Source organism: Artemia sp. Qi Xiang Cuo, unplaced genomic scaffold (assembly GCF_049724085.1).
Source record: "Artemia sp. Qi Xiang Cuo unplaced genomic scaffold, ASM4972408v1 HiC_scaffold_3193, whole genome shotgun sequence".
In the NCBI taxonomy this organism is placed as follows: Eukaryota; Metazoa; Arthropoda; class Branchiopoda; order Anostraca; family Artemiidae; genus Artemia; species Artemia sp. Qi Xiang Cuo.
In genome coordinates, this window is record NW_028300587.1 from 97422 (window position 1) to 106317 (window position 8896).

Below are 8896 nucleotides of genomic sequence, written 5' to 3' on the forward strand. Positions count from 1 at the left end.
AATACTGAATAAAAAAAAACAGTCAGAAATAAAGGCAGGAAAATTCACCAATAGGATTGAATAAGAATTCTTTGCCTGGCAATAGACTTAACCATTCTGCAACTTCGATTTTCATTAGATATGAGGACAGGTTGTCTTAAATTAGACTGGGTGAAAATATTGATTGAGTCTTTTTAAATACAGCTGTTATAAATTAGGCTTAAGGAAATATTTCCTTTGTCCCTGTCTATATCGAAGTTCCTGTTTATATATTTTTTTAATCTTAAATACCTCTTTAAAAGATTGCGGTAGGCCGTTTACAGTTGATACAAAAGTTTTCGCCTCAAAAAGAACTAAATGTTTGGGATTTTCAAAGATATGGAGGGCCAAAGTAGAATCAAAGTGGTCTTTTTTTTCGAATTTCAGGAACTTATCTATTGAAATTTTGCGTTCATGTAAACGTTCCCCTCGTAAACGAGGGGAACGCTCGTGTAAGCACATGTAAATACATTAGAAATTGTTCCAGGTACTGAGTCCGCTATTTATAGCTCTCATGGTAAGGTTGAAAATCCAGACCTACTCAGAAGAAAAATCGTAAAGAGTATTCTTGATTATAAGCCATCATTGTCGTTTTCAACTCAATCAAAGGAAGAAATTAAAATCCTCCGAAACTTGAAAAGAGATAAAAACACAGTAATTACAAGAGGGGACATAAGAAACACAATTGTATTATGGATTCTTCAGATTATAAAATGAAAATAAATACCCTTTTAATTGATTAATCAAAAAAACTTTTTAGACAAAGTAAGTTTTTCAAAAAAAAAAATAAAGAACTCCATGAAACTAAAATGAACAAAAATAGAATCAAATAATCTACCAAGCCTACAACTACCAAAAATCAGTATCAATAAATAAATAAAACCCAAAACAAACAGAAATTACACTAAGTCAAACTCAAAACGAGCAGAAATTAATTTGAGTAAGGTTCTAAACCCTATGCTTTCTAAAGAACTCCATGAAACTAAAATGAACAAAAATAGAATCCAATAATCTACCAAGCATACAACTACAAAAAATCAGTATCAATAAATAAATAAAACCCAAAACAAACAGAAATTAAACTAAGTCAAACTCGAAACGAGCAGAAATTAATTTGAGTAGGGTTCTAAACTCTATGCTTTCTATAAGCCAGAATATAATTTGTACTTTACTGAAAAAAAATTAAATGAATTTACTGAAAAAAATGTGCATTGTCTGTTTAATATACATATGCTGATATTTATTCCTTAAAATCTTAATTAGTCTTTGATTTCTTAAGGTTATAAAAATGAAAACATCTAAAAGTATTTTTTCATTACAGTAAAAATCATATTCCGGCTTTTAAAATGCATAGGGTTTAGAAACCTACTCAGATTAATTTCTGCCCATTTTGAGTTTGACTTATTTTAATTTCTGTTTGTTTTGGGTTTCATTTATTTATTGATACTGATTTGTGGTAGTTGTATGCTTGGTAGATTATTTGATTCTTTTTTTTTTTTTTAATGGAGTTCTTTACTTTTTTTTGAAAAACCTATTTTGTGCAAAAAGTTTTTTTTGATTAATTTCTGTTTATTTTATATTGACATAGTCTTTTTCAGGGAGAAAGACTGAGCCTCTTCTGAAGTTAAGAAACCATCCCTTCCATTAAAATCTTTAATACCCCCTGGGCACAACTTAAAACCCTTGCCCCTATTCTCTGGGGTTTGTTTCAACCCCAAAAGCCTTGTTATATGATATTTAGACTATTTTGAATAGAATGGCTTTGTCACATAAACACTTTGCCGATAATTGTGAACCTTCGTCAACGTGTTCTTATATTAGCTATGATTATTGTGTAATAACTTGCATGAAGAAAACTTTTCTTACCATAAATTTGTCGGAAACGAATTAAAAGATAGAATAATTCGCACAAGTATATAATTCTCGCCTCTGAAGATAAACATGCTTCTAATAAAATTTCTCTTTCAAGTTCAAGATTGTAACCAGTGCTTTCTTTTGCTGACAATTGCTAGAGTTTTGCAATTTTTGAAGGATACATTTTGAATGTTTCAAATTAAAGAATGTTAGTTTTTAGTTTTTTTTTTCTCTTAGAAAAAAGTGGTCATGCATAAACTTTGGATGCTGGAAAAATTTTACCAATAGCTTTGAAAAATTAAACTCTTATACAGAAATGAATTTTTATATTTTATATGGGTGATCAAGGGCTTTGCTCGCCTGAGTAAAGAACCGTATGCCTTCTAAGAATTTTTTTTTCTCTTTGGCCACTTAATGTAGAATTGATATTCGTTAAAATTTCAAAGAGGGCTGATTCAATTACAAATTGAAGTTTATTGTATCCTTTATACAAGTCGTATGAAACCAAAAGAGGAAAGGATATAATAAATGAAAAATCAAATCAAATAGGTGAAAAAATGAGGATTTTATCAGCCAGTGGCAAATTATGAAGACGAAGAACAAACAAATATTTCGAAAAGGACCTCCGCTAAGTCATCCTCAATGCAAAAAAAAAAAAAAAAAAAAAAAAAAAAAATCTAACCTTTCGAAATGAACCAAACAAGAGCAGAATAAATACTGAATAAAAAAAACAGTCAGAAATAAAGGCAAGAAAATTCACCAATAGGATTGAATAAGAGTTCTTTGCCTGCCAATAGACTTAACCATTCTGCAACTTCGATTTTCATTAGATATGAGGACAGGTTGTCTTAAATTAGACTGGGTGAAAATATTGATGATGTCTTTTTAAATACAGCTGTTATAAATTAGGCTTAAGGAAACATTTCCTTTGTCCCTGTTTATATCCAAATTCCTGTTTATATATTTTTTTAATCTTAAATACCTCTTTAAAAGATTGCGGTAGGTGGTTTACAGTTGATACAAAAGTTGTCTCCTCAAAAAGAACTAAATGTTTGGGATTTTCAAAGATATGGAGGGCCAAAGTAGAATCAAAGGGGTCTTTTTTTGAATTTCAGGAACTTATCTATTGAAATTTTGCGTTCATGTAAACGTTCCCCTCGTAAACGAGGGGAACACTCGTGTAAGCACATGTAAATACATTAGAAATTGTTACAGGTATTGAGTCCGCTATTTATAGCTCTCATGGTAAGGTTGAAAATCCAGACCTACTCAGAAGAAAAATCGTAAAGAGTATTCTTGATTATAAGCCATCATTGTCATTTTCAACTCAATCAAAGGAAGAAATTAAAATCCTCCGAAACTTGAAAAGAGATAAAAACACAGTAATTACAAGAGGGGACATAAGAAACACAATTGTATTATGGGGTTCTGTAGATTATCAAATGAAAATAAATACCCTTTTAATGGATTAATCAAAAAAAACTTTTTAGACAAAGTAAGTTTTTCAAAAAAAAAAATAAAGAACTCCACGAAACTAAAATGAACAAAAATAGAATCAAATAATCTACCAAGCATACAACTACCAAAAATCAGTATCAATAAATAAATAAAATCCAAAACAACAGAAATTACACTAAGTCAAACTCAAAACGAGCAGAAATTAATTTGAGTAGGGTTCTATACCATATGCTTTCTAAAGAACTCCAGTAAACTAAAATGAACAAAAATAGAATCCAATAATCTACCAAGCATGCAACTACCAAAAATCAGTATCAATAAATATATGAAACCCAAAAAAAGCAGAAATTAAAATAAGTCAAACTCAGAACGAGCAGAAATTAATCTGAGTAGGGTTCTAAGCCCAACGCTTTCTAAAATCCTGAGTATAATTTGTACTTTACTGAAGAAAAATTAAATGAATTTACTGAAAAAAATGTGCACTGTCAGTTTAATATACATATGCTGAAATTTATTCCTTTAAATCTTAATTAATTTTTTATTTCTTAAAGTTATAAAAATGAAAACATCTAAAAGTATTTTTTCATTACAGTAAAAATCATATTCCGGCTTTTAAAATGCATAGGGTTTAGAAACCTACTCAAATTAATTTCTACGCATTTTGAGTTTGACTTATTTTAATTTCTGTTTGTTTTGGGTTTCATTTATTTATTGATACTGATTTGTGGTAGTTGTATGCCTTGTAGATTATTTGATTCTTTTTTTTTTTTTTAATGGAGTTCTTTACTTTTTTTTGAAAAACATATTTTGTGCAAAAAGTTTTTTTTGATTAATTTCTCTTCATTTTATGCTGACATAGTCTTTTTCAGGGAGAAAGACTGAGCCTCTTCTGAAGTTAAGAAACTATCCCTTCCATTAAAATCTTTAACCCTATAGAGGCAATTGTTGTAAAAAAACAACACTGTACTTTTCGAGCTTGGACTGCCATCTTGCTGTAAAAAAAATACTGCTTTTATCAACATCTTTCGATGGGGCTGAAAGATGGCAGTCGATTGATGCCTTTGGGGAGCTGTTGTGTGACATGTGGCCTAAGCAGTGAGTGACCAAACCAAGGGGTAAGAAAAACGAATAAAAAGGTATACAATTTCTAAGCTAGAAACTGGAAATAAAAAGAAAAGGCGGGAGATTCCTTGCATGTCTTATGCGTATAAAATATATACCGTTTAGAATTACTGTAGTTGAAATTCACAAAATGTGCAAGAATTTGGATCAGTAGCAAGATAGAGTTCCTCCTGTTGTAAAAATACAACATCGGACGATCGTGGCTCAAAATTGTGAAACGAATAACTAATTTTTGTTTTCTCTTTAGATGGCGGAATCTTACGACAGACTAAAAAAACGAGCTCAAAATTGCCGAATTGACGCAGAAGACGCGGCCAAGTATATTTTTGACATTCGAGAAGACATTTTTTCTGACTTGTCCGACGATGATGATGACGATGATCCAGACTTCCTGTCTCCAGAAGATCTTACCGATGATGCTGATGCAGACTTGTTGCCTATACTGGGCAATCTCCACTTCTTCTTGGAAAAGGATGACGTGGAGGCTAACACTGAACCCAGTGACGATGACTCGGGGGAAACTCCACCCTTTAGTCAGCAACAGCAACCGGTAACAGCAAGTACTGGAAAATCAAAGAAGAAATCGAAAGTCCAAGAAAAATATAGATGGCCGTCATAGAGCCAGATCTTGGAGTCGGAGGCAACATAGTTTTACGTCTGATGAGTACCTTGCCAGAGACAATGAACTACAAAATTTACTTTGACAACTGGTTTTCGAGCTTGAAACTAATGAGTTTTCTCAAAACTAAAGGATTCCCTTGTATTGGTACGTTGAACAAAGCGCGACTGAAGGGCTGCCCGCTCCTCACAGATGGTGAAATGAAGAAACGAGAGAGAGGAACGTCAGATTACAGGACTGACATTCATTCGGGCGTTATTGTAGTGAAATGGTTAGATAACAACACGGTTTGCTTGGCTTCAACGTATGCAGGAATAACGCCACAGGATACGTGCAGACGCTGGAAAGTTAAGGATAAATCGAGGGTTGAAGTTTCAAGGCCAGCCATTGTTTATGAGTACAACCGTCATATGGGTGGCGTAGATTTAGCAGACATGCTGGTGGAGATGTGCCGAACTCATCTTCGGACACGAAAATGGTATATGAGAATCTTCTGGTGGCTTATTGACACAGCAGTCTGCAATAGCTGGCTTCTTTTCAGGTCAGTCGTCAAAGCGCTGACTTCAAGGACAGACGAACCGATGATCTTGGGAGCCTTCAGGTCTGAAGTTGCTGCAGGGTTGTTTGCCTCGGCGCGTGTGATGCCCCAACGTAAACATGCTAGACCATCCACAGATGTTGAAGCAAGTCCCAGCCCCATTCGAAGTTGCAATCGAATCCGACCGGCAAGATCTGCTCAAGCCAATGAACTTGATCACTGGCCAAAAAAGACCGAAAAGTAGAGCTGCTACAAAGAGTGCAAATTGGGATATACCACTTTTGAATGAGAAAAATGTGACCATCCACTGTGCCTTACTGCCAAAAACAATTGTTTTAAAGCCTTCCACACCAAGTGAAAATGCCCCATTTTTATATACTCGAGAGGCTAATGTCGTATTTTTACAACATGGTCTAAAATTGACAATTTTGAATAAATCATTAAAAAAAAAATTTTTTCGTCAGTAGTCAGACCTAGAGATTACATGGGAAGCGTTGGAGATTTTTCCTGGCATTCGTTCCTATAGTGGCCCGTCAAGGGTTAATACCCCCTGGGCACAACTTAAAACCCTTGCCCCTATTCTCTGGGGTTTGTTTCAACCCCAAAAGCCTTGTTATATGATATTTAGACTATTTTGAATAGAATGGCTTTGTCACATAAACACTTTGCCGATAATTGTGAACCTTCGTCAACGTGTTCTATTATTAGTTATGATTATTGTGTAATAACTTGCATGAAGACAACTTTTCTTATCATAAATTTGTCGGAAACGAATTAAAAGATAGAATAATTCGCACAAGTATATAATTCTCGCCTCTGAAGATAAACCTGTTTCTAATAAAATTTCTCTTTCAAGTTCAAGATTGTAACCAGTGCTTTCTTTTGCTGACAATTGCTAGAGTTTTGCAATTTTTGAAGGATACATTTTTAATGTTTCAAATTAAAGAATGTTAGTTTTTAGTTTTTTTTTTCTCTTAGAAAAAGTGGTCATACATAAACTTTGGATGCTGGAAAAATTTTACCAATAGCTTTGAAAAATTAAACTCTTATACAGAAATGAATTTTTATATTTTATATGGGTGATCAAGGTCTTTGCTCGCCTGAGTAAAGAACCGTATGCCTTCTAAGAATTTTTTTATCCTTGGCCACTTAATGTAGAATTGATATTCGTTAAAATTTCAGAGAGGGCTGATTCAATTACAGATTGAAGTTTATTGTATCCTTTATACAAGTCGTATGAAACCAAAAGAGGAAAGGATATAATAAATGAAAAATCAAATCAAATAGGTTATAAAATGAGGATTTTATCAGCCAGTGGCAAATTATGAAGACGAAGAACAAACAAATATTTCGAAAAGGACCTCCGCTAAGTCGTCCTCAGTGCTAAAAAAAAAAAAAAAAAAAAAAAAAAAAATATAACCTTTTGAAATGAACCAAACAAGAGCAGAATAAATACTGAATAAAAAAAACAGTCAGAAATAAAGGCAAGAAAATTCACCAATAGGATTGAATAAGAATTCTTTGCCTGGTAATAGACTTAACCATTCTGCAACTTTGATTTTCATTAGATATGAGGACAGGTTGTCTTAAACTAGACTGGGTGAAAATATTGATTGAGTCTTTTTAAATACAGCTGTTATAAATTAGGCTTAAGGAAATATTTCCTTTGTCCCTGTTTATATCCAATTTCCTGTTTATATATTTTTTTAATGCAAAATACCTCTTTAAAAGATTGCGGTAGGCCGTTTACAGTTGATACAAAAGTTGTCTCCTCAAAAAGAACTAAATGTTTGGGATTTTCAAAGATATGGAGGGCCAAAGTAGAATCAAAGTGGTCTTTTTTTTCGAATTTCAGGAACTTATCTATTGAAATTTTTCGTTCATGTAAACGTTCCCCTCGTAAACGAGGGGAACGCTCGTGTAAGAACATGTAAATACATAAGAAATTATTACAGGTATGGAGTCTACTATTTATAGCTCTCATGGTAAGGTTGAAAATCCAGACCTACTCAGAAGAAAAATCGTAAAGATTATCAAACAGTTCGTGGTAACGAACTGTAAGTAAGGAGCGACCCGGCTCAATGGTAACCGAAACTCTAGAAAACGGTATTTTGATACAAATAGACACATCAAAAGAATCACATTTTAATGCTGATTTCAAACATATAAGTTTCATCAAGTTTAATCCTACCCATCAAAAGTTAGGTGCCTGAGAAAATTTGGCTGATTTTCAAAAAAGGGGGGAAAGACCCCCTAAAAGTTATAGAACCTTAATGAAAATCACACCATCATATTCAGCGTATCACAGAACCCTACTGAAGAGGTTTAAAGCTCCCATCTACAAAAATGTGGAATTTTGCATTTTTTGCCAGAATAAAGATCACGGGTGCGTGTTTATTTGTTTGTTTGTTTTTTTTTTTTTTTTTTCCCCAGGGGTGATCGTATTGAACCAATTGTCCTAGAATATCGTGGAAGGGCTCATTGGAATGAAAATTGAAAGTTCTAGTGCCCTTTTTAAGTGACCAAAAAAAATGGAGGGCAACTAGGCCCCCTCCCACGCTCATTTTTTTCCCAAAGTCACCTGATCAAAATTTTGAGATAGCCATTTTGTTCAGCATGTTCGAAAATATAATAAGTATGTCTTTTAGGATGACTTAATCCCCCGAACTTCCCGGGGGGAGGGCTGAAAGTTATGAACTTTACCCCATGTTAGTAGAGAAGGAAGTACTATTTTGCCAAGGCCCCCGTACAAACAGGTTTTTTTCTGGTAGGTAAACAGGTCATCACACTCTTTGCCAAGAGATTAAACCAGTATTGTCTATAACTTAATTTACGTTGGTTAAACTTCTGATGGTTAAGAAAGCGTAACAGGTAATTAAAGTATGAGAAACGGGATGCTATAATTAGAATGATTTTAAGTTGAAACATTGTGACGTAAAAATAACTCAGTTATTTGCTTGCGTGTATAGGACTTCCCAGGTGATTTGCTTGCTTGTATTTTGTGTTAAAATAAGTAGATATTATATCTTTTAATAGAGATTTAAGTGTTTGAGAGACACAGTTGAATAATTACCTGTGATTTTAAAATTCCTATTGTTAATAAAGAGTAACATGTAATTAAATTATTAGAAATGTGATTCTATAATTAGAATGTTTTTAAGTAGAAACAGTGTGACGTAAAAATAACTCAATTATTTGCTTGCGTGTATAGGAATTCCCATGTTATTTGCTTGCTTGTATTTTGTGTTAAAATAAGTAGTTTTTATATCTTTTAAAAGAGCTTTAAG